The following is a 26331-nucleotide window of genomic DNA, read 5'->3' on the forward strand; positions in this document are numbered from 1 at the left end:
TTCAGGAAGGAAGGCATTATTTTGGCTCATAGTTTGAGGGCACGGTCATCATGGTGGAGCAGGCATGGTGGCAGGAACTTAAGGCACATTTGTGATCATAGCTGGTCACATTGTGACCTCTTTCAGGAGGCAGAGATGGGATATGCCTTCTAGAGGATCCAAATCAAGATTAACTCCATACTGTCTGTACATAATCACTAACTTCAACTGTTCCTCAGTTGAAAAATTACTTTCAAAATCTCTCTCTCTCTCTCTCTCTCTCTCTCTCTCTCTCTCTCTCTCTCTCTCTCTCTCCCCCCCCTCTCTCTCTCTCTGTGTGTGTGTGTGTGTGGTGTTGGGATTGAACCCAGGATCTTGTAGCTTTTAGACAAATGCTCTACAACTGAGTTGCAAACCAACTCCAAATACAGTCCCTCATTAGACGTATATATGGCGAGGGTAAATGGAAACAAACACACAAAGTATTCTACCCAGCCACAGCAAGCCTCTGACCAATATAAGACATGAAATCGTGTGTCGAGTGTGGTGTCTGGGGAAGCACTTGTGTCACATGAGATTCACTAGCTGCTGTTACCAAAGTCCTGACATCCTGCACACAGTCCTCGTCTTCAGGCCCTGCTGGATATATGCAGTGAGAGGCAGGCGTTAGCATGGGTTGGAGTCGTATACACAGACTTCTGTGTTTGGAAAAGGGGGACATTTAATACCGATGGGAAGGGTGGGAAAAGCTTTATCACCTTCAGGAGTCAAATCTCTGGGAAATAGAACCAAATATTGGTGGGGGCAGGGGGCTTGGGAAGATGGCTCAGTTGTTAAAGTACCTGCCAGGCAAATATGAAGGCTGGAGTTTGGATTCCCAAACTTGTGAGAATGGTGGCAGTTCCTACCCCAGAAGTGGAGACAGGGGAATCTCTAAAGTGAGCTGGCTAGCAGGATCAGTATTGGTGAGCTCTGGGTTGGAATGAGAAACTGTGTCTCCGTGAATACAATGAAGGCATAACCAAGGATGATCTTGGGCATCACTCTTGCATCTCTACATGCCTTGGTACACATATGTGGGCATACCACACACACGTAAAACATATATAACACATAGATGTCACACATGAAAAATGGAAGAAGAAAAATGTTGGGGGTTAGATTATAGGAACAAGGGCTATGGGGGTTCCACTGGAGAGCAAGGCACTCTGGGAAGGATGACCTTGAGGGGTTATTAAAATGAGATGTGTTTCTGTGCTTTAAGGAGGGGTCATCTGAGAAAACACCTTATATGTAATCTGTAGAGTATCTGTGTAAGTGGTCTGCATTCTGTCTATGTTAGCGAGTATTCTGTCTTTTATGTGATGCTTAACTTTAACTGTCAACTTGACAAAAACCAAACTAACATGGGAAGAGGTTCTCACTGAGGGATTGTCTGTACTGGGTTAGCCCCTGATCATATCTGTGGGATATATTTATTATAACAAATTGTCACAACAATTATAATTGTTATAGGTAAGTTAATGGATATAGGAAGACCCAGTGTGGTAGACAGCACCATTCCCTGGCAGGGTCCTCTGTCATAAAGCAATGGAATTGAGCAGAAGCAAGGAAGCATGCCTTTACTCATCTGTTTCTGCTCTTGGATATAATGCCCCTCGCTGCCAGATGTCCTTACCTTAGAAGCCCTGCTGGGTGGACTGTAACCTGGAACTGGAAGACAAACAGATTTTCTCGCTTAATCTGCATTTCGTTGGGGTATTTTATGACAACAGAAATGAAACTAAGGCATCTACTAAGGAGGTGGAGCTTTAATGGAATTGGTACACAAGGACTGACTTTAGTGTTGCCCTAATAATAATGGGCATTGGCAGAGTCGCAACCATAAGAACATCCATAGCCTGGATTGTCTAGAGTCTCATTTGGTGACTTCAGATGGAAGTCTTCTGCTCACTGTTCCAGAACTTTCTATAAATAGGGCCACAAAAATCCAGAGACATGTGTGGTGACAGACATCGGAGGGAATCTGTAAGCTCTAAGTTGGGGTGAGCACTTTCCATTTTACTTAATTGCGAGCGGAGGCTTTCTCTGTTGCCTTACTCTCCATCCTTCCTGGCCTCAGAATGCACTTGAGTGTGTGACCCAGACTAAGCTGCCTAGGTAATACCTAAGCACACATTGTGTTCTGTTCTACCCATGTCCCACTTCCTTGCAGGGAGTAAGTACCCTCAGCTCTTAAGTCAACTCTGGGAACTGCAGGACCTTGGGGCACAGAATTTAAGAGGCAGGGCTGGGTAGATAGCTCAGTCAGTAAAATGCTTGGGAACCTGAGTTAGATTCCAAGAACCTATGTTTTTGTTTGTTTTTAAGAGCATAGTGGCTTCTGTTTCCTGGACCTAGCCCTAAGAAGGCTGGACAGGTGGATCCCTGCAGCTCATTTGGCCAGCAAGCCTAGTTTACTTGGCAAAGCATAGGACAGTGAAAGACCCTGTCTCAAGAACCAAAAGGCACTCTATCTTTCATATGGACACACACACACACACACACACACACACACACACGTACTTAGATGCAATTTTAAAACTCATACACTTTTATAAACTTCTAATTGAAATTTAATGATTTCCTCGGTGATGTATCAAGGTAACATAATCACAGATATTTTCATATTCCAGTGCAGACTTCAGTTTCCATGCTGTTGTGTTGTTAATTTCTTCAAAAATCTGGGCTCAGCTGGTGATACTATGTAGCCAAAAGAACATAGCAGAAATAACACTGCGTCAGCCATGGACTTAAGGAGGTTATTGTGTGGGTTGTAGAAATGGCTCCGTGGTTAAGAGCATTAATTGTTCTTCCAAAGACCTTGGTCTGATTTCCAGTCTACAGGCATCCTGGAACTAAGTCCAGTTCCAGGGGGATATGACACCCTCTTCTGGCCTTCCCAGGTGCTAGGCACACACATAATACAAAGACATAAACCCAGACACAACACTCATACACATGAAATAAAAATAAATAATCTTTTAAAAAAAGAACAATGAAAAGAAGTTCTGATGGTTTCTCTTTTTTATGCCTTTTTAAAAAGAGTCATCAAAACAGTTAGACATCTGGCCTTGTTGGAGAGTCCATGTGGATAGGCTATGCAAAAAGGAGAGATTTGGGGACTCTGGAGAGATAAAAGCACACTATCCCACCACGTTGGCACCCAGTTGAGCCCAGCCTTTAACCATGCTCACCCAGGTGCAAGATGAGAGCAAGCGAGCCATCTGGAACATTCCAGCCCTTTCCAGAGGCTTCTTTGTGAATAATAAAACCCCCTCACCCCGGCCAGTCAGACCATCTAGAGAATCATGACATTTAGTTTTACTGGATAGGTGACTACATATGTGGAGTCCCAAAGTGCCTGTTCCACTTGAATTTCCCCTTTTTCAAAGCTTTGACAACCTTCATAGAGATGCGCTCAGCACTCTGAAATTCCCAAATAGAGGCTGGGGAGTTGGCTCAGTCAGTAAAAGGCTTGCAATGCAAGTGTGAAGGTTTCAGTTTAATTCCCAGATCCCATGTAAAAAAACTAAGTGTTGCTGGCTTACCTGTAATACAAGACCTGGGGAGGAAGCTGTAAGAGGATCCCTGGGGTTCCCTGGCGATCCTAACCACCTGAATTGGCAACTTTCAGCTTCAGTGGAAGTCTGTATCAAATATAAGGCAAAGAAAATACTGAGGAGAACATCTGCCTTTTATGAACTTTTATGGACACCACACAGAGGTGCATGAAGATAGGAATATATACATGAACATGTCCATACATGTGCACACACAATCAAAAACAAAGACAGGATGTTAAGGGTTATCATAGACTTAGTTGGTAGACCCTACCTGAGTTTCCAAGCTGTTCATTGGGAGGGGCACAAGGAGCCCCTGATAACAGGGCTTTGTCTGTAGTTGTACTTGAAATTTATATAAAGAAAAGCAGTTTATGACTGGCAAAGATAAGTGGAAACCTAGGAAGTCAGGGCAGAAAATGTGAATGACATCATCAAAGAAAGGGCTCCTCCTGAGCCTCCCTGGAAGGCTCCTGGAGGAAATGAGACTTGTGCTTGAATTTGAAGCCTGGGAAATTAGAGTAATTGCAGAGTTTGCAGAGGGGGCATAGTAGGTTATTATGTTACTCACCGAGAGGACCTGGCCTTGGCCATGTGCCAGCTCTAGAGGTACATTCACATTGACCTGTGACCTGACTGTGGGTGGCCAGAGTTAGGTGCAAGAATGGAGGGTTTTATTATTCAGAGGAACATCAACTAGTTTGAATAGCTCAAATATAATAAAACACAGTTGCAATGAGCCCAGTTTCTCTCACATGCCTGTTTCTCGGGAACCTGCGCCGACAGATGTGCCAAGTACCTGTGTGGAGGTCACAGGACAGCTCCTGGGATGTCAGTGGTCAGGCTTGCTGCTGGACACCCACAGAGTCATCTCCCTGGCCTTTACCCACAGATTCATCTCCCTGGACTCCATGCTTCATCATGTCTGCAAGCCTAAGCTTTCTTTTTGGAATCTCTGTGGCCAGTGGGGTGATGGTGAATACAGGGTGGGCTGTAGGGGTAGAGGGTTGTGGCTACTCCCTTACTGGGGAACACAGGAGAGGATCTGGTTGTACTAGTCTCTGGTCTTGGGCTTATTCACCCCACCAAGTGTCTTTTTTACATTTTTAAGAATATTCATCTCTTTGCACATGCACATACACATATATCACAATGTATGTGTGGAGGTCAGAGGACAACTTTTGCGAGTTGACTCTCTCTTTCTACCGTGTGTATTTCAGGGATTGAACTCAGATCCTCAGATTTGGCTGCAAGCACCCTTTACCCAATAAGTCACCTTGCAGGCCTCCTCACTACCTCTTTACTCTGAGAATCCAATTGTAAATCTGGAGGCGATGTGGATTGGAATACATCCATGGTGAGGATACGGGGAACAGCCCATGGGAAGATCATTTTGGTATCCTTTTATATCTTAAGTATTAGCTTGCTCTCGGCTGTATTTTTTCAGCCGGTGACAGTAATTGCAAAATTTGCAAGATGCTAGTTGGTTTTGTCTTTTGTTTGTTTGTTTGTTTAGTGCTTCTTAGATTCAAGCTTGTCCTTTTCCTGTCCTTGGCTAAGTTTCTGTATTATCCCCTCATTGATTCATTGATTCATTCTTTCCACACTGTGGAAAGCACGTGAGGCTGAACATACAGTCTGTCTCTTGGCCTTCAGTTATGAATATAAAGTCCAAAGTTAGGCAGGGAGGCATGGGGCAACTCTAGCCTTTGCAGGAAACTGAGGCTGGGGTTTTATGTCTAAGGGTCTCGGGGGTCAATCTGAGTGGGATCACCTATTTTATTAGGGAGCTTCTGTATAATTTAGGAAACTTCCCAGGAGGTTCCCATCTGCAGGCTAAAGCTATCCCGGAGACCTGACGTAAGCAAGAGGCAGGTTTTATCTGGCCGTGGGACCACGCTGCTTATCCAAAGGAGATAACGGCTGTGAGAAATGTCTCCCTTGTGGGTCCTGTAGACTTGCTTCAAAAAAAAAGAATAATTCCAACATGCAGTGGTACCCCCACCTTATGCCCAGCTGCCGATGTTACAAAATAGCTGTAAGCTGGGGGGAAACTGCCTTTCAGTATGGCATGTATTAAAACTGTTTCCAATATGGCACGTAGTATTAAAACCTTTCTGAGGTAGTGCTTTGATTTTTAATTTTATGCTGTTGGCAGGCAAATCGGGGTCCTTACTAGTAAGGAGGCCAGAGGGATAAATGTTTCAAAACAGAGACGATCTTATCACAGAGTACAATTAATGAATAATTATTAAAACTCAGAAATAGCTGGAAGAGAAGGCAAGAGGTAGCAGAGCAATTCTCTGGCCTCAGACCTGTAATAAAACCTTTGAGCGAGGTGGTGGTGGTGGTGGGGTGGCGATCATATCCAGAGCTGCACAATTAAATATCCCGTTTCCTCCTTACGGAAACATCATCGATTCAAGGGGGAAATGGAGAAAAAGAAGAAGAAGAAGAAGAAAAGAGCATGGCGTCATTTTAAGAAGCGGAAGTTCCTTGCTGACAGGGATAGATTTGTTCAGTTCAGGTTTTAGCTCCTCATTGTGCTAAAAGAGAAAGTAACAGCTCCAAGAGAAAGAACCAAACAGCAGACTGTCTTCCAAATCAATTCCAAGAGGTGGGCAGGAGCATTGGGCCTATTGGAGGCTCCAGGCAGGATGGCTAAATTGTTGAGCAGTCGTCATAAAGAGAACCCGCCCCCACCCCCACCCCCACCCCCTGTGCAGATGTCTTCTGAGCAGGTGTCCTCCAGCTTCCTGTCATTTCTAGGCCCAATTTTGTCAGCTTGCTGCTTCAAGGATCTCTCCTCTGGAGGTCTCTGTCCCACTGTTTCCTTTTTGACTCAGGCCTAGAAAATCTTGTCATCTGTCAAATAGCTGTTTACAGTTCAAATGCTCACCCGCTGCGCGCGGCCCTGTCTCAGGCTGGCAAGCTCGCAAGCTGGCCATCACTGAGCAGGTACACACACGGCTGCCAGTCTCTGGAACGCTGAAGAACAGAAAAAGCAGCCACCTGCATCCAAGACACAGTGTGTATTCGTTTTCATCGCCATGGAGTCCCTGCTGGGGTTTCAAGAGCATCTGAGGTCAGCTCACCTTTAAGCAGCCATTAGCTCCTCTGCTGAGAAGCTGGGGCCCACGCAGGCGCAGGGCAAGCAGAATCAATGAACACTCAGATGGTATTTTTCTGGCATGAAGTAGCTCATTACTGAGGGCTTCGGTGCAGAGCTGTGTCGTCCTGATTGATCTCTCAACAGCTTTGGGAGGCCAAATGGGCCTGCAAAAGAAATAAGGAAATGCAGGCCAGGGAATAGCTCAACACGTAAGAGCACTTGCGGTAGATGCATGAGGACCCGAGTTCGAATTCCCAGCTTCCATGTAAGAAGCCTATAACTCCAGTATTGTCAGTGGTGAGGCAGGAGGTTGGCTGAGGCTTGTGAGCCTAACTTAGCTCCAGGTACAGTGAGAGACCCCATCTGAAGGGCATAAGGTCGATCATGTTAGAGCAGGGCACCCAGCATCCTCCTCTGGCCTCCATGATAGACCATGGGCACATGCCTTGCACTACCTTTAGGTATGGATACTGGTGGTCCTACATTCTCATTCCAGCATGGGCCGCTTCTGATGCTGATGCTGAAGGCTTTAAGGCTCTGGACTTCTTGTGATTTTAGCTGCTGCTTCTTCTTCTTCTTCTTCTTCTTCTTCTTCTTCTTCTTCTTCTTCTTCTTCTTCTTCTTCTTCTTCCCTTTTTGTAGCTCCCTCCAAGCTAGGGCTTTTCCCTTACTCTTCACTCATGTACCCTTTCCAGCTTTCTGTCTCTGACATACTCAAAACAAGTCTGCTGGTCCCTAGCTCTCCTTGCCCAGTACCCCAGCAGGTGATGGAGGGGTTGCAGTCTTTGGCCTGAGCTGGATGCACATCCTTATTGATCCCTAGTACTCCCCTAGCTCTACCACAACCATAGAGAGCTCCAGGTTTTGTACTTTAATGTAAAACACAACACTCTCATTCCACTGTACCCACATCTCTACTGGGTATCTATGACAGTCTAAATACTGCTTATCTAACAACTCTTTACTGGCTTCTGATAAACTCTCTCATTGATTCTATGGCAGCTGGATTGCACGTATGAATGCCGAGCTGGCATGCTGAGAGCAGTCCGTGGGGAGCTCTGCTCCCATCATGGTCCTCTAGAAGCCATCAGTCACTCAATCACTCAGTCCAGTTTCTGTTTCCAAGCAACAGAGCAAGTGCAAGCTCCAGGGAGAAATCAGAAAGCCAGGAACACTGGGCTTTTGTGTGTCACAGCCTAGGTCAGTTAAGCATCTCCATGCAACTCTTGCGCTTGGTGTCATGACACATTTTCCCCTGTTCTGGGGTTGCTGTAAGGGCCTAGAAATCTGCTTGGAACACATCAGCTTCTTCTAAGACACTGCTCAAAGCAAGCATGCTCCAAGAAATTTCATCTGAGAATGTCTCTCTACATGGTAGGTTCTTAGATTCCTACCTCTTCACCAACTGAACAATTGAAAGAGGGTGCTGTAGAAATAGCTCAGTCAGCAAATGCTTGTTGTGTGAGTAGGAGTCCTCCAAAACTTAAGATTCAAACATGTTACACCATTTTGCCTTCTTCAGCTTTCCTTCCTCTAGAATCCAATCAGTGTTGGCTCTCCATCTCCAAACCCCCACCTGGACCCGTGCATCCCTACCCAGACTGGTTTCTGCTCACTTGACCCACCTCACCCACCTGCCAGGGGCTTGATTGATTGGTTCTTTGGTGATATGGAGATGCATTTTTAATTTTCTGACCTCAGAGTTTTAACCAAGGGTGTGCTTTAATCAGAATTTACAAGGGAACCATTGCTAATCCCACAGCAGAGAGGCCCTCTTTACTGCTGCCTCTTCAAGTGCCCTTCCACACTATGATCTTGGTCTTTCTAGAGCTGGCTTTTGCAGGTTTTCTGAGTAGGTGTGAGTTTATCTCTGCTATTTTGGAAGTCTCATTGATCAAAAGCCATATATCAAAGCCCTTTCTTTATCTTCTCTGCTGTGCCACTTTAATCATAAATCACATAGGCTTATATGTGCAGAATTTTATCCTGGTTTCTTTTCCTGTTGGGATTAAAATGTTCTGACTGAAGCAACTTAAGGGAGAGAGAGAGAGAGAGAGAGAGAGAGAGAGAGAGAGAGAGAGAGAGAGAGAGAGAGAGAGAGAGAGAGATATTGAGATTCCAGCTCCCAGGCCAAGGTACCTCTTCATGGTGGGAAATCAAGGCAGCAGGAGTTTGAAGCAGCTGGTCACATGACAGCCACCTCAGGGGGATGAATGCAAGCCCTCTATATGTGAGTGCATGTGTGGAGTGTATGCATGTGCACATATTCATATGTATGTATGTGTATTTGCAGGCACCTGTGTTCAAATGCGGAGGCCAGAGGAAAAACTTTGAGTAATCTTCCCCAAAAGGTCTCTTCCTGAACATGAGTGTCTCACTGATTAATCTGGACTGGCTTGGCCAGCAGGCCTCTAGGGTCCTGCTATCTCTGCTTAAGCAGTCTCAGGGTTACAGACACATGTATGCATGCAGCCTTTTATTTGCATGCTGAGGATTTGAACACAGGTCCTCATGCTTGTGTGGCAAGCCCTCTGTCCACTTAGCCATCTGACTAGCTTTGTTCTCTGCTCATGCTCTGTCTTCCCTGGTATATTTTTCTTCCACTCTGACCAGCAACACCCCCAACCCTGTTACCTCAGGGCCATTGCCCCTCCCTCTCTCCCTCCTCCCTCCCTCATTCCCTCCCTCCCACTTTCTCCTCCTTCTCCTTCTCCTTCTCCTTGTCCTTCTTCCTCTCTCTCTCTCTCTCCCTCTCCCTCTCCCTCTCCCTCCCCCTCCCCCTCTCCCTCTCCCTCTCCCTCTCCCTCTCCCTCTCCCTCTCCCTCCCCCTCCCCCTCCCCTTCCCCCCCCCCTCTGCTGTGGAGGTTTCTCCATGGGATCACGGGGTCTCCTGCAGCAGCCCCATTCATCTGTTTCTGGGCTCAGTCACTGTTTCAGTGTGAGTCCCTGGAGACTCTTGTGCCCCCATGTTTTCTATGCAATGCTGTGAGCATATACAAGGCTAGGATTTCTTTCACCAGCTCCACAGAAAATGCTTCTTTGGTCTATGAACGGCTTTGAGAGAATCCAACAGACAGACACTATACAGAAGGAAATGGAAACTTCCTTCTCCTTTTCAGCTCTGCTTCACAGTGGTGTCTCAGGTTGGGTTTGACTGATAACCTTTCTCAAAGATGCTTCTGTAAATAAAACTACCACACAGGCACACACCCAGCCGTGAGTACTTTTCTCTAGTTTCCTTTCTTTTAAATTAAATTACACTGGTGTGTGTGTGTGGGCGTGTGTATGTGTGCGAATGGGAAAATCGGCAAACCAGTTCTCTCTTCCTACCTTGTGGGTTCCAGGGGATGTACTCAGGTCATCTGGCTTAGCAGCAGATGCCTTTGCCCTCTGAGTTTGCCCTCACCAACCCTCCTCAGGTTTTCCAATAGTGCAGTCAAACTATGCCTGTTGTATGGATTCTTTTCTCCCCTTACTAGTATAGTGTAGCCTTGGGTACATTTCAGTGGCTACAAAGTTAGCTCATTTGTTTAATAGCTATGAGGGGATCTACTCTAATGATTAAGTATCCTCTGCTGATAGATATTTGAATTGTATTAATTTTTCCTGGTAGTGAACTTCTTTGTACTTAAAAATGTTGCATATTCTAGTAGATTTTTACAGCTTTGTATCTCAGAGACAGAGATCCAGGGGCACACAATATGTGCCTATGGGCTTTGGAGACCACTACAAAGCTGCCTTCAGGAGCCTTAGCAAATGCTGATTGGGAATAGTTCTCCTTCACTTCACCTGAAACCTCATCATTACTGTACTTCAACAATCCTCTAAAAAGTTAATTGCAGTCTCAATGTACATTCCAGGGGCCTTCTCTATGTGAGACACTTGTTTCATTTATGCATGGGAAATGCCTTCTCCAGTTGATCTCATTTGTTCTTGGGGTTATTAGTAACACTCTTGCCAAAGCCTTTTTATATTTAGATATGTTTGCTATTTTGAATTCAGACGTAAGAGTCAGGTATAATGGTATTTGTTAACAATCTTGGCACTCAGGAGGTAGAGGCAGGTGGGGAGTGTCTACACGTTCATGGCCAGCCTGGACTACACAACAAGGTCTAGGCCAGCCAGGGTGACACAGTGAGACCCTATCTATCTATATCTATATCTATATCTATATCTTTATCTATATCTATATCTATATCTATATCTATATCTATATCTATATCTATATCTATATCTATATCTATATCTATATCTATATCTATATCTATATCTATATCTATATCATCTATATCTAATTACAGTCTTAAGATTTGAATTTATTTTTGAACTCTAATACAGGTCAGACAGCTTCCTCTGCATGAATTAGTCTTTAGGCTGTTGGAACCTTCTTCTGTTCCTCAGTGCTCAGGACAGTGCAGGCAAGAAAAAAGACAAAATCATTGACCAAAATTGGTGTACTAAACAGAAAACCAAGCACCTCTGAAAGCAGGAGGCAGGCTTTCACTGACTCAAATAAGTCTTTTAATTGAATTGAATTCTATTTATTTATTTACATCCCAAATGCTTCCCCCTCTCTGTTCCCCCGTCAAAGAGTTTCTCTCCCCCTCCCTCTCCTTCCCTTCCTCCCTTTTCCTCCTCTCTCCCCTTTGCCTCTGAGATGGCAGTCCCTCTCCCTCATCTCTCCATCTTGGTGCATCAAGTCTCTGCAGGATTAGGTGCATCCTCTCACTGAGGCCAGACATGGCAGCCCTCTGCTACATATGTTACCATGGGTCTCAGCCCAGTCCATGTATGTTCTCTGGTTGGTAGCTCAGTCTCTGGGAGCTCCCAGGGGTCCAGGTTAGTTGACACTGTTGGTTCTTAATTATTTTAATTATATATGTGTCTGTCTCTCTATGTGTGTATATATACCATGTGAGTGAAGGCTCCCAACCAGTCCGTAAGAAGATGTAAGATACCTGGATCTGATGTCACTGGTGATTATGATACTCCTGACATGGGTCCTGGGAATCGACCTTGAGCCCTCTAGAAGGGCAACATATGCTCTTAACCACTGAGTCATCTCTCTAGCTTTGTCCCCAGCACTTCCTTGGTTTCTCTCTACACTCCTTCTGGGATCCTTCCTTAAAATTTAAAAACTCTTTGGTCTGCAGGGTTGGTTCCTGAAAGCATATTACATCTCTTCCTACCCCCAAGAAAAGCCAAGAAAGACACATCACGCTGACTCTCCCTGGTACACAGGGGAGATGAAAACAGAACCCATTTCAGAGATAAATGGCTGTTCCATTGGCCAGGCCATCTGGCCATCTGACAGAGGTCACCCCAGCATCCTTCTCTTCCATCACTGAAATTCATTGAACCTCATCATTTCAGCCCCCACATCAATTTGCTAGATTTTCATTTCAATTTCAAGTTGCTCATTCCCTCTTTTGCTCAGACTAGTAATTTCTGGGGCTGTATTATAATTTCGAGATGTTGTCTGAGGAGCATTACCAAACATTAAAGTACATTTAGCCTTGAATTGTCACTTAAGATTATTGCAGGGAATTAGGGCTTTCTCGATCGTAAATGTGACAATAGATTGAGAACACGACTCTATTATGACTAAATGGGGACAGAGAGTAAAGCAGTGTTAAGCACACAGCCACGTCTCCTGTGGGTGCCAAGAAACCCAGAGAAATGAAATCTGTGGCTGGAGGAAATGGATGGGGCACTCCATCCATGTGGCAAGAGCCTACAGAGTCGCTTTCCATATGCTCAAAGCATAGTGATGAAGCCACCTGGGCCTTTCTAGCATCTCCCAGCCCACCTCGGCCCACATCCATTCTTAGTGCTTCCCCAGTATCTTTAATTGCCAGCTTCGCCTTAATGATGTGCTGATGTCCAGTGGCTGTGGGAGTCCCCAGGGAACTGTGGGTGAGGGTAGGTTTAGAAGGCAGGAGCAAGGCCAAGGATAAGAATAACCCTGGAACAGAAATCAGAGACGATCCCTGTTGAGCTTACTGGAATCTACAATGTGCTCCCCTGAGTTTGCTGGAATAGTCCTGCCCAGTAAGTAGGTACCTGAAGACATGGGGTCTGGAATCTCATACTTGTTGACGGCTCCCCAGGAAGTCCTTCTTGGCCTGATGGATGGTGAACACCAACACATTTCAGTCACAGTCTAGAGGGCCCAGGCCCTTGCCTGGTTGCTCTCTAGACTCCTGAGTGAGGCCCAATGGACAGAACATTTCTCTGAGGACATGAAGCTCCACAAGGGGACCGTTTATGGTCTTAGTTGGTAATACAATCATGCAAGAATCAGAACGTGGAGAAGCCTTCCATTACCCACTAAACCATTCCTCCTCCCCTCCCTACTTTCTCAGGTGCTTCCATCTCCGTGGTCAGGATATCTCTGTCTCCCAGGCTAACTGGGAACTGGGAACAAGGTTGCCCACACTTCTGCTTAACTCATTACTCAGTCTTAATTGCTTTTCTCACTGCTGTAGTCGAATATCTGACCAAAACAACTTAAGGTAAGATGGGTTTATTCAGGATCACAGTTCAAAGGATGTTCTGCTGTGGCATGGAAGGCGTGGTATCTGGAGTGCGAGGCAGCTGCTTTGGTTGTATCCACAGTCAGGAAGCAGAGTCACAGGTGTGACTGGCTCCTCTCCTCCTTTTAGTTCAGTCTAGGACCCCAGCTCTCGGGGGACGGTGCCACCCATATTCAAGCAGGCCTTACTTCCTCACCTAATGAAGTACAGAAACTTTTTCACAGACTTGCTAAGAAGTGTGTTTCCTAGGTGACACTGCATCCTGTCAAGCTGATAGTCCATGTTAGCCATCACACTCCTGGTGGACCAAGAAAGTTTGTGCAGAATGATATCCTTTTCCACCCTTGGGTCTCCTGGGGCTCAGTTTCCCTAGATACCTCCCTTTACCCTTAGCTCCTCTCTTTCCCCTTTCTCCTTTATCTACAGGTCCTGTTTAACTCAAACCACAACTTTCCTATTCTGTTTGTTTGTTTAGGGCATATTCTCTCTCTCTCTCTCTCTCTCTCTCTCTCTCTCTCTCTCTCTCTCTCTCCCTCCCTCCCTCCCTCCCTCCCTCCCTCCCGCCCTCCCTCCCTCCCTTCCCCTCTCCCTCCCCACTTCTCCTCACCTTTAAGTTTCCTTAGCTGCAGCCTTGTGCCTGGCCTTGGCCACAGCCCCCATACACCAGTACAATGCCGGTTTCCTGGATTCCTTTCTCCTCCGACAGCCCTCAGTGCTGAAAGCTGGCCGAGGAGCTCAGGTGAATTCCCTTAGCTCATTACCAAGTGTTTCTCGAAGGGAAGGTTGACAGGTACATAAAGTTGTCACCAGCATTCCCATGGATGACTGTGCCTTGAAGCCAGAAGGTCCCTGCCTCTAATGTCTAGTGCCCATGATCTAAGCAGACCATACAGAGGATATTTATGACAGAGTTTGTCCAAGTCCTGCCTATTTGTTTTTCAGCTGGCTTCTTACTAGTGTTGTGTGCCTGAGGGTCTCCTGTCATCCTTTCTGGCATGTACACAAGATCTTCCATGCTAATACTTGTCAAATTGTTATTTGGGGTCCAAGTCTAGCGGTTGAGAGATGTGATGGGTAAAGGGAACAGTGACAGTAAGATTTAGGATCAGACCCCTATTCCAGCCTGTTTAGTGGATGTGGAATCCATTTTCCATGTTAATTGAATTGAAGGATGCCTGCCTTCCAAGGTCACAGGGAAGACTCTAATTGTAAAACCCCAAAGGAAATTTTGGACAAGTTAATTCATTCACTGCAACCTTTGGTTTTCCTTGTTCTAACATTGAGAATGCTTCTAGCTATATCTACAAAATGCTAGGAAGCATCCTTGGGCTATAAAGATCAAGTACCCTAAAGCTGCTGTGTCTGTATTGTACCCAAGGATGCTGTGTCTGTATTGTACCTAGTTATGAGCATCCTTTCCTGTCCCTGCTGTGTTGGAGGGGGCAGGTGAGGAAACAGGAGGAGAACTTGTGAACACAAGAGAGACTGTGTGAGTTTGTGTGAAAGTATGTACGCCTACTGTGTGTTGGTGTATGTAGAGGCTAGAAAATAACTTTGGACATAATTTCTCAGCACCATCTACCCTGTTTTTTTTTTTTAGATAGACCTAGAGAATATGACTTGGAACTTGTCAAGTAGGCTAAATGAGCTGGCTAGGGAGCTCCAGAGATCTTGCCTTACTAGCATTGGAATTACAAGCAGTTACCATCATTTTTAGTCTTTTAAAAAGTAGCATAGGTTCTAGGGATTGAACTCTTGCTTCCAAGACCAACACTTTACCCACTGAGCCATCTTCCTAGCCTGCCATAGAATTTTAATGTGACTCTGGTAACTTGTGATCACGGCCATCTTGTGTCTGGGTGTTAGCCATTTGAATACACTCCTGTGAAGTGCCTGTTCACATCTTCTGACCATTTTTTTCTACTGGGTCACCTGCATTTTCCTTGTTTCCTGGGAATGTTTTCTACATGATCAGCATTCTTTATTGATTTTGAAATAATTGGAGGAGTAAAAGTGAACAGATAAATAAATAAACTGAGCCAAGGGCTGCAAATCAGAATCCAGGCCCAGGGTGACAAATGTCAACAACCTAGTGGTAGAGTGTCCCCATTTCACAAGGATTTTTGCTCTGGCCCCACTTTCTGGTTACTTTTACTCTCTGTTTCCCAGTTGTTGATACAATGTGGCCTGCTGGTCCCTTGTTCCTGCTGCCATGCCTTCCTTACCCTGTGGACATTATCGTCTCACCCACAAAGCAGAACAAACCCTCCCTTGCTTGAATTGCTCTTTGTCAGGTATTTTATCAGAACAGTGAGAAAAGTAACTGATGTAATTTTGGAACGTGAATTGAAAGGTACCAAGCCCTCTTAGGAGGATGAAAATGAAGACTTTAAGGGGCAGGGCGGCAGGGCTCTCAGCACCTTCCCTGCCTGCCCCTTTGAAGGTGTTCACCTTTCCAGTCCCGTGCTGAGGGGATTCTTCTGTCCCTGTGATGCTGACTCAGCAGCCTAGCTGCCTGGACCCTCTGAGGTTCATTAAACTTCTGACATTTTATGTGCCTCTTAGCTCAGCCCCCTAGTTTTAATAATGAACAAGCAAGTTCAGAATGGTTAAATGACATCCCTAAGGTCACAGTGCTGGTCAGGACACAGCTCAGTAGGGTGCAAAGTCTCCATGTTTTCTCCAACGGCGTTTGAAAAGTGCTCAGTAGTAAATCAACCCATAGCTTCCCTTGGCCATGTGTTAGGCCACTGAGAGACACTAGTGTCTTCTGTAACTTTAGGGATCCAAAGAACCCAGAGGACTCAGCCTGTGGATATGTTGGCTATGCACTTTGTCTTCATCTTTCTTCTTAGTCAAATGACAAAGGCCTCCCTGGAATCTTCTGTGAACCTCTGTTCTCAGCAGTAAGCTCTATACTCAATGATATCTTACATGAGATAGGAGAAGGGGTATCTGGGTTGTCTAACAGGAAACAAACAAGTATAGATTTCCTATGAAAGGAAAGGATTGGCTTTCCTTTTGGTATCAATAAAGAGAAAGGAGAGAAATTGAGCTTTGAATAAATAAAGTCCCTATGATTTGAGTGTTAAGGAGCAGGAATCCCTGTACACTTCTTCCTCACTTCCAATGGGGGAAAGTATGTATTCGTTACAGCTGGAGGGGCTTCCGGGTCTGCCCAAGTGGTTGAGTGGTATTGACTTTACCAACTGAAGAGTCCCCTCTATATGTCATTTAATTAAAATCATCCCTGTAGTTGTGACTCAGTGTTAGATATTTTAAAAAAATTCCATTATGGCTGGGAAGATGGCTGGTGACTAAAGTATTTGATGTGTAAGCATGAAGACCTGAGATAGATACCTGAGCTTAGATACCAGGCATGGCTGTGCATGACTCGGACCCAAGTATGGTGGCATGGGTGTGGGAGGATCTCTGCAGCTTGCTAGGCAGATACTCAATTCCAGACTTAGTGAAGAGACTGTGTCTCAAAAATAATGTGGAGGGCAATTGAGGAAGACATTTAAATGATACTCTTTGGTCTTCACAGGTGAACCTATAGGCACATGCACTTACACACAAGTACATACATGTGAACATGTACGCAGACACAGACAAGAGAACTGTCTTCAGTTTGGATTCAGCAGAAGTACAAAGACCAGTTCAACAGAACGCTAGAGTCAGCTAACTGTGGTGACTTGCACCCATACTCTCAGCACTCAGGGGTTGGCAAGTGGATGACCAGGAATTCAAGGTCATTGTCATCCTTGGCTACAAATCCAGTTTGAGGTTACCCTGAACTACATGAAATCCTATTCAAAAAACCCCAAAGGAAAAAAATGTACTAGCTCATGTGATTGAAGTCTCTAGGTAGACTTCACATGACCTTTGACTCACTCATAATGCTTTAGCCTTCTGAGTGCTGGGATTATAGGCATGCACCCTGCTCCCAATATCTTATTCCTTTGATTTGTTTGCCTGTTTGTCTTGGCTAAGGGGAGCCTCTCAGGGTAGTCCTCCTGTGTTGGGAAGTCATGAACTAAGGCTTATAGACTTGCATTCTTTTTTTCTGACTGAGCAAGTTTAGGTGAGATGCCTCCTCAGGGTTTCTAGCCTCTGATTGCCTGTTTTGAGTCTCATACACATCAGGGATGAAACCAGCCCCTAGAATCCTGACTATCCACTCTCACTAGCTTTTTGTCTTTGGAGGGGAGGATGAATCAAGGGTAAAGATGCCCACAGGAATGTAAAAATGCTCGTAGTCAAGGATGGTGGGGATATGGAGGAGTGGCTCAGTGAGCAAAGTGCTTGACATGCAAGCATGAGGACTAAGCTCAAATCCCCCAAACCCATGTAAAAGCTAGATCTATAATCCTGGTGAACCTACAGGAGATATGAGACTGAGACAGGAACATCTCTCTGCAAGTTCTTGGGCCACCTAGCCTAGTATAAACAGGGTGGAAAACTTAAAGAGACACTCACCTCAAACAAGGTGGAAGGTGACAACCAGTACTCAAGGTTGTCTTCTGACCTCAGCGTACGTACCACACCATGCATATACACCTACATGCACATGCTCAAATGCATGCATCAGACACACATAGACAGACAGATGGTTTTAGCAGAGAAGGATGAGTTCATTCTAGGCTGGTAGAAAATTACCATCCAGTGGTCCAAAACCCATGCATAAGTCAGGAGAATAGCTAAGACTTTATTTTGTCTTTGCCTCAAACCCAGGGTTTAGGAAGCAGAAGGGAAATAACATTTACTGATTATCAATATACTGCCTATTGACATACATCTCATTTTATATTCCTTGCAGTCATCCAGTAAGGAAGATATTAATTTCCCAATTTCAAAATCAATGAAAACAAGGACAGGGGCTCAATAACTTGCTCCTCAGGGTCATGTGCTAGTCCATGAAGAAGGCCATTTGATTGTAAGCTCTCCTTGATGCAGTGTTGCCTTCAACACTAGAATTTCAGTGTCTGGGGCAGTCAGAGCTGAAAGGACCAATGGTAGCTGAGAGGAAGAGAAAATGATCTAACCTAGGTCCTACTCTGTTCCTCCCCTCTGTGCATTCAGATGGCCTTGGGTGAGTATCTGCCTTTTGGAGGATGTGTTCTGTGCACTGTGTATTCAAATGATGATTACTCTGCTCAGAGATCTGGTTGCACCTTTGATTGGTTAATAAAGAGGTGATCAGCTGCCTACTTCCCAGTCATGAGTCCCATTACTTACCATCCTCGTCTTGCCCTGGCTGCTCCTGCTCCATCAGTGTCTTCATGCCAACATCCCTGCCAACCTACTCCTGGTGAATCTCTCATACTGAATCTCCTCTCTCTCGCTGGAGACCCTCTCTTTCTGTCTCTTCAAATAGAAGTCCCACCTATCTCCTTCTGCCCAGATATAGGCTGATCAGCTTTTTATTAACCAATCAGAGATGATGGAAAGCATTTTTACACAACATTGAACCAGGAGATGCTTGACAAGATCTCTAGGTACAGTAATCAGTATCTGAAAACAGTGCAAGAAACATCCCCCAATACCTTCTCACCTGCACTTGGCTCCCTCACCCTGGTTAAAGCACTGTGGTGTTGGGCAAGCCTGTACCCAGACAAGGCAAAGTTATCGATCAGGAGAGTGCCTGAATACAAAGCTGCTCTGGAGTAATGCTCAGGGTTTCTTCTTTAACTCTGTGTGTGTGTGTGTGTGTGTGTGTGTGTGTGTGTGTGTGTGTGTGTGTGTATGTGTGTGTGTGCAACCTCAGATGTTAGGCTGCAGCTTGTTTGTGACAGGGTTTCCTGTTTTGCTATTGTGTACCCTGGTCTAGCTGCTTCTCATCTCCCCACAAGAGCACCAGGATTACAGAACACTATCACCACTCTGCTCGGCTTTATTACACTCTAGGGATCAAATCTCAAATCTGTACATGTACATGACAGCACTTTACCCCTGGAATCACCTTGTCATCCTTAGGTTCCTGCTTGCTGATGATGCTTCCAATATATAAAGGCGAGGCTGGACCCCATGCCTCCCATTCTCTTGTGGCTTATGATTGATTTGTTTCCCCATCTTAGTGATTTCTCAGGACAAAGACTTTTCCTCCCAACCCCACATGCTTGATTCTGTCCTTGCTGGTGGCCTCTCTCAAGCATTGTCTTGTTCTGGGTAGCACATATTTCTGGTGGAGTTCAGAGTTCCCAAGACACAAAATGTTCATACATTTTGATATCCCTGACTCTCTTCTCTGGGGTGGGTTCATTTTCCTGAATGAAATATTTTGTCTAATATGGCTTTCTTTTACAAGATTTATTTTTTTAAAAGTGTGTGTGTATGTCTGTATCTGTGTGTGTGTGTGTGTGTGTGTGTGTGTGTGTGTGTGTGCGCGCGCATGTGAGAGCAGGTTTTCCCAGAGGCCAGGAAAGGGCAATGGACTCCCTGGAGATGGAGATAAAGGTGATTGTGAGCTGCCAGGTGTGGGTGCTGGGAACCTAATGCTGGTTCTTTGCAAGAAGAGTATACAGATTAACCACAGAGTATATAGATTAACGACAGATCCACTTCTCTAGTCCTGGTCTCCTTTGTCTTTCTCTAGTGTTTCCCAGATTTGGTAGAGAATGCTATCAGGGTGTGTCCTTCCTAAGGAATCTCTGACATTCCCTCTAGAGCATCATTTCTCAACCTGAGGGCTTATACCCCTTTGGGGGGTCAAACAGCCCTTTCACAGGGGTTACCTGAGAACATTGGAAAATGCAGATATTTACATTATGATTTAAAACAGTAGCAGGATTATAGTTATGAAGTAGCATTGAAACTAATTTTATGGCCAGGGGTCACCACAACATGAAGAATTGTATTAAAAGGTCAAAGCATTAGGAAGGCTGAGAACCACTGCTCTAGAAGCTTCTAGCTGTGGCTATCTCTTGAGACTGGAGCTCTTGCTTGGAAATTGCATATCTCTACAGAGATGGCAAATCAAACCAGAGTGATGAGACTGTCCCTCAGAAGGCAATGCAGTGGTGAGAAGGATGGAGAAGCAGAGGAAAGTGTGCAGACAGTCTACCACTCAGAGATGAGAAAAGAGAGGAGGAATGGATTTAAAATAACAGGGGCGGGGGTCATACACTGCCCTGCCCCATGCTGCTTACATGTGATGATGCATCACTTTGGATGGGAGAAATTATATTTAACACTTCCAACTTTATGAGGCTATTTCATTAAAGTTTTTTTTTTTAAATGTGCTTTTTAGCAGAAGGATACACTAATAGGGATTTATTCTTATTCTACCATGCAGCTGTCATTTCATTTTCAAGTCATTAGCAGGAATGCATCCCCACCTGATAGTTCTGAAACAGAACCTTATCTTAGAAGCTGATACTATCTCCTCCACCTTCCTCAGAGCTTTACAAATTCCAGTGAGGACCTTAGACTGTAAATCAGGTACAGTAGGAGCCTGCTCCTGTATGCACCTCATCCCAGTATCTTTCCCATCGTCTGATTAAAGGTTTTACACGAATTGCACTGCTCACTTACAAGAGATGGACAGATAATGGGGAGCCGAACTCATTTTCTAATGTACTTTCAGGCTGAATTTTAGATGGTATTTATGGGGAGGGGCCAAGGCAGCCCAGGATGGATGAGAAAGGGCCTTTCACACAAAATTTAAATACATTTTCTTAGCAAAGACCCTTTCCCAAGAACCACATTCTGCAGGGCAGTGATAGGTGGAGGTGGAGATGCTTGCATGTCATAAAGTAAATGCCTTCAAAAGCAGACACTCTGCAGTGTTCTAGCCTGCCTGCTGGGCTGCTATTCAAAGTTAGTTGTATTCTTTGAGCTCCATCCAGCTTCGTTCCTAGTCACAAGGAAGTTTGCTGTGCTTGCTGTGGCTGCTTCATGACAATGGCCTTTGTCAGTCACAGGAATGCATTAGGAGCCCTTTATTTCTTAACTGCCGAGTTTCTTTGTTCTTCACTGTGACATCCACAGGAAGCAATTCGTTTATGAACTCACGGGCATTTGGTGATTGAATTATCTCATTTGGCAACAGAGACTCGGGGAACATCTCATCTCCATCATCTTGGCATGCTTCTAGTCTGAGGAGGGTCAGCTGTGGGCAGTAGGCTTAAGTGCAAGCATTTTGGACTGGGTTGTCAGGGTCAAACTCTTGGCACTGCTTTTTGCTGTTTGTGTGAGCTTGGTAGGTCGTTTACCCCACTGAGATCTCAGCTTTCTTTACTGTGTATTGGCAATGAGAGTACATAGTGGGGAATCTTGTAGAGCTTTCGGTAAGGTTTAAGTGAATAAGCACAGGGCTAGGAAGATGGCTTGGCTAGTACAGTGCTTACATGCACAAGCTCCAGAACCCATTCCCAATAGCAAGGTACAATAGCTGTTTGTTTATTTGTTTGTTTGTTTGTTTGTTTGTTTTTTGTAACCTCAGTACTGAAGAGTTAGACACAGTAGAATTCATCCCTGCAGCTCATTGGTCAGCCATTCTAGACTACCTGAAAGGTTTCCTATGTCAAACAAACAAAAAGGTAGACAGTGCCTAGGGAATAGCACCTGAAATGTCCCCACATACAAGTGTCCAACATGCATGTGAAACTGCATACATGAACACGTATGTATAAATAAGTAAATATGTAAGTGTAAGTTTATTACAAGTATTTAGATGTAGGGTCTGCATACATGCGCTGCATTCTATGGCACAGCTTCTGCCTTGGGGCAGCTAACTGGACTGTGTAATAAGTATTGTGCATGGCCATTCGTCAGTGACTGCTATATTCATCAGTGCCGGATGTGCATGCATGTCCTTGGGCTTTCCTCATGATAATGAGATGGATGCTATTCTTTTATCAACTCCACAGAAATACAGCCCATGGTCACAGAGCTAGTAAGTAGAGGGACTGAGATTTCAAATCATTCGTTACATCTTTCCCCTTCCCTCATATAGTGGAGTGAAGGATGAGGTAGAGAAGCAAAGGCCAAGATGCTGGAGTGAAGGCTTTCTTGGGCAATTAACTAGGAGCCTAGAGAGCTTTAGAGCATCTTTGTGCTCTGTCATCTCTCTTTTGAGAACTCTCTGATGACAGAAAGTTGAGGGGGATTCGTGGACTCAGTCTTCCTAGGATTTGGATTGTCTTTCTCCTCTTACATCTATTCTCTATCAATTTTCAGTTTGTATCCTTTAAAATCAAAATGTTTGTATGTGTGTATGCTTCTATGTCTCTCTCTCTCTCTTTCTCTCTCTCCCTCCCTCCCTCCCCCTCTCTCTTTCTTTCTTTCTCTGTCTCACACACTCACTCTCTCTTCCTGTGTGTGTGTGTGTGTGTGTGTGTGTGTGTGTGTGTGTGTGTGTATGGTGTTGGGGGTTGGTAAGTGAGTAGAGGCCTCAGGGCAGAGTGGTAGGTTTCCAGGTAGTAGAGAGGCCTCTAAGCACTTACTGAGATCTAAGTTCTGGTCCTTGCCCTTCTATTAATAGCAGAAAGAGGAATTTTTCTGGAATTAATCTGTGAGTTTGGAGTTGAGGTTAGTCTAACCATGTGTCTAAAGAAGATACCTTGTGATATGATGCTGGTAGTGAGAGAGCAGGGATGTGGTGGTGATAGATGAGGGGAGAGATAGGTGATGATACTCAAAATTGTATCAGAGGTGATGATGGTGGTAGAAATGATGGAAGTGGAGAAGATGGAGGTGGAGATGATGATGGGGGTGGAGATGGAAGTGGAGGTGGACATGGTAGAGGTAGAGATGGTGGATGTGGAGATGATGGTGGGTATGTTTATACAGTGGTGATTCAGGTGGGGATAATCATGGTGGAGATAAAGGTGGAGCTGTTTTGGACATAGTCTCATGGTGTTGGTGGTAGAGAAGGATGTGATGGTGGAAATAGAGGTGGAGCTGATTGTGTTCATAGTCCTACCGTGGTGGTAGAGATGGAGGTGTTCTTGGAGATAGTAGCAGGGATGGTGGTGGTGGGAGTCAAGTGGAGATGGTTGTGGATGTGGCAGTAGCAATGGTGTGGTTACATGGGAGGAGAGCACAGAGATAGAAATAGCCGTGGTGGCAAAAGTCATAACTGATGGTGGCCCTCACATGGTAGTAAATATTCTGCTTAGCATGAGCTTCCATTTCCTCATTTAAACTTCTTAGCAGTTGGTTTTTTATCTCTGTTCGGTAGAACAGGAACTAAGAATTCTTTTGCTGGTGACACCATGTCAGATGGAGGCAAAATCAGATGGGGCCAGGGAATTCTTTCTGGATATATCAGTGGTTAGCTTCAGGTAGAATGGGAGTCAATCTTTCTATCTTCATGTTCAGTTCTACCCCACATCCCTCCCGAGAAGATCTAATTGCACTCTAATGGCAATTGAGAGTTGCAGTGATGAGCTTTTCTTCCATGGAGGACATCCAGCATGAAACAGACATGGTGGACCTCTGCCTGTACCATCTACTCTTGGGAGACCTCCCTTATTATTGCTTTACCTGTTTGAGTCACATATGAAACCTTCATATGTAGAGACCTTGGCCTCCAGCTTCTGATAAGCATTGTGGTGTCTTTGTGGTAGACTGGGACTTAAAGGCTGAAAGGTGAATTATTCTGAGACAAATGAATGTCCTTTAACAGGTCTCTTTCGGGAATGTGGTATTCAGTATCTTGTTCCATCCACTGACCTTTGTTGTACTATGTACCCCATGGGGCTATTTTGTCAAGAATCCAAGAAGGAAATGAGTTTTAGTGTAGAAAGCACAAGAACAGTTAGTAGCAGAGGAGACTTAAGGCTAAAGCAGACTCTCAAGCTATGAGAAACATGTGCCTGCTTAACCCATCAGTCAGTGGTAATTTGCTATGACTGCCTGAGCCGCATAAGCACACTGTATGTTTAGACCAGGAAGAACAGAAGCCGTATCCAGCATTTAAGCTTTAGTACTAATTCTACAGCAGTAGCAGTGAGATGTAGTAATGGAGTCAGTCTAGTTTACTCTTTGTGTAACAAAGGTCACGCATATTTCCTAACACCAAGAGAAGATTCTCTCTCTGGCCCAGTGTAGCTGCAGAAAGTCCTCTTCTAACTTCCCAGGAGAAATCCCTTGGCCCAATCATGCCTCAACCCCCATCCCTAGTCTGATAAAGGCAGTCTTGCTTAACTGTACCTCTCTCCCAGTCACAAGATCTTAGCCTTGATTCCCCCAGTCTCTGGGGCCCATGCAGAAATCTTAGGAAGAGCTAGAGGACAGGACAGTTGTGCTTCTCTAGCATTGGCTAGCTCCAGGCTGCCAGGGGAACTCCTAGGAACATGGGCGCCACACACTGGGAAGCCTAGATTCCCAAACTGTACAAATTGTGTACCTCATCCCACAGATCTGGGATTCTGTTTCACCAATATGTCAGTCTCTGATGTCTTCTCAGTGCCAGTCTTTTGCGATTTTAATTCTTTACTATTTATAGGCAACAACACTCTGTGAGAGGGAGTTGTACCTCAGGCTGGGCTCAGTTGGACAAGTACTTACCATGCAAGCACGAGGACTTGAGGTTTGTCCCACAGAAAATAACATGTGAAAAGGCCACACTTGGCGGTACACACCCATAATCCCAGCAGTAGGGAGGAAGAGACAGGGGGCTCCCAGGGGCTCGGTGGTCAGCCAGTTTAGTCAGTTCTGAATAAGGTCAGGGTTAGTCAGAAAGACAAGCTTAAGAGCAACTGAGAAAGACATTGAATGCCATCAACCTATAGCCTTTACATGTATGTGTGTAACACCCCCCCCCCCCGCCACCATGCACACATGCAAATAAAACTTTCAAAAGGAAAAGTGGAAGTGCAGGCTTTTAAGCCATTAATCAGTATTAATGTGGCTTGCCCCTGCCTGGGTGGTAAGAGTAAATCTGCTCGGGAGGATGCACCAGCTGTGAGCGTCTCCTTAAGTGGTACACAGTTTCCCCAGCAGGCTTGCCGGGCATTGTGCCCTCCTTCCCTCCACCCACTCCTGTACTCTTTGTGACTGGTGAAGAAATTGTTGGGTTTTCATGCAGAGAAATCACGGTAGGCTTTTGCAGCCATGCTTCAGTGGAGGGCTTTGCTATCTGCACCCTCAGAGTAATCTGTTTTCATAAAAATATGTATATTGTTAAGATGCACATAGAAATATTTGTCCAGTGCGTTTCAGTTGTTCATTTACCAGGCATCATGAAGGAACCCAGGCAGTGAACCACAGCAACGACCCAGAAAGCCATTGACTTTGAGGTCAAGTGAGTGTTCAACTCCCAGACAAGAGGGCTCATTTTTGAAACATATATTTGCTACTGTAGAGATTTATCATTTTCATCTTGTGCTTCGGCTTATAGGACAGAATGAGATGGATAGACTGCTTAGCAAATTACAGGCCATTTAGAACCTTTGGCCCATTTTTGGGTGTCATTGGCCTCCACATGGTGGATAGACCATCTTGGGGAGAGAAAGCTTTTTCCTGGACTCCATCAAGTTCCCAGGACAAGGGTGGGACATCCAGCCATCTGTCTTCATGGATGGAAGCAGCCATCTGTGGCGTTTGCATTGTTTTGAAGCCATGGTCTGTGCTCTTCTCTGAAAACAAACCCTGGGAGCCTTTCTATCTTCTCCTCAATCACATTTCTCAGTATGAAAGAGAGCAATCTGACCAATTTGTTTAAACAAAGGCCACCAAGCTTAAGGGTCACTACAGGGTAGTATAAGCAAGTGGACCAGGATTAGAGAACCCAGGATGTACAGGATGTGTGCCTTAAGTTCATGGCTATTTCTCATTGTTGCAGGATGTGCAGCAGGTTCTGTGGAGTGAGTGTCTTTACTTCCTAGCCAACTACATCCTATTCCCATTGGCACCCACACTACTTTTCTTTCCTTTGACCAATTTAGCGATGAGTGATGATCACCATTTTTGTAGGCAGTTTCCTAAACCGTAAGGACCTTAGAGTCATGAACCCAGTTGCCTCCTCAGGACCATTCCAGAAAATGTGTCTGCTGTTATAGTTGTATGTTGTAAACTTGGAAAAGATGAAAGGGGCAAGTTGGGGAGTGGGACAGAGACAAGAGAAAAGAGAGATATCATTGCTTTGCCTATTGGA

General features: G+C 45.0%; 1 protein-coding gene and 1 long non-coding RNA gene across 2 annotated transcripts in view; one reads left to right on the plus strand and one right to left on the minus strand.

The window, feature by feature from the left end:
* Positions 1–26331, plus strand: part of Gpr39 (G protein-coupled receptor 39) — a 196867-nt gene that overhangs the window by 156665 nt on the left and 13871 nt on the right. The window lies entirely within an intron of this gene.
* Gm41943 lies at positions 2578–8354 on the minus strand. The gene is made up of 3 exons (XR_878488.3): positions 6677–8354; positions 3570–3668; positions 2578–2721 (listed from the first exon to the last, which is right to left on the minus strand). It is a non-coding gene; the product is annotated as a predicted gene, 41943 (long non-coding RNA).

The sequence above is a fragment of the Mus musculus genome, chromosome 1, assembly GCF_000001635.26.
Source record: "Mus musculus strain C57BL/6J chromosome 1, GRCm38.p6 C57BL/6J".
NCBI lineage: Eukaryota > Metazoa > Chordata > Mammalia > Rodentia > Muridae > Mus > Mus musculus.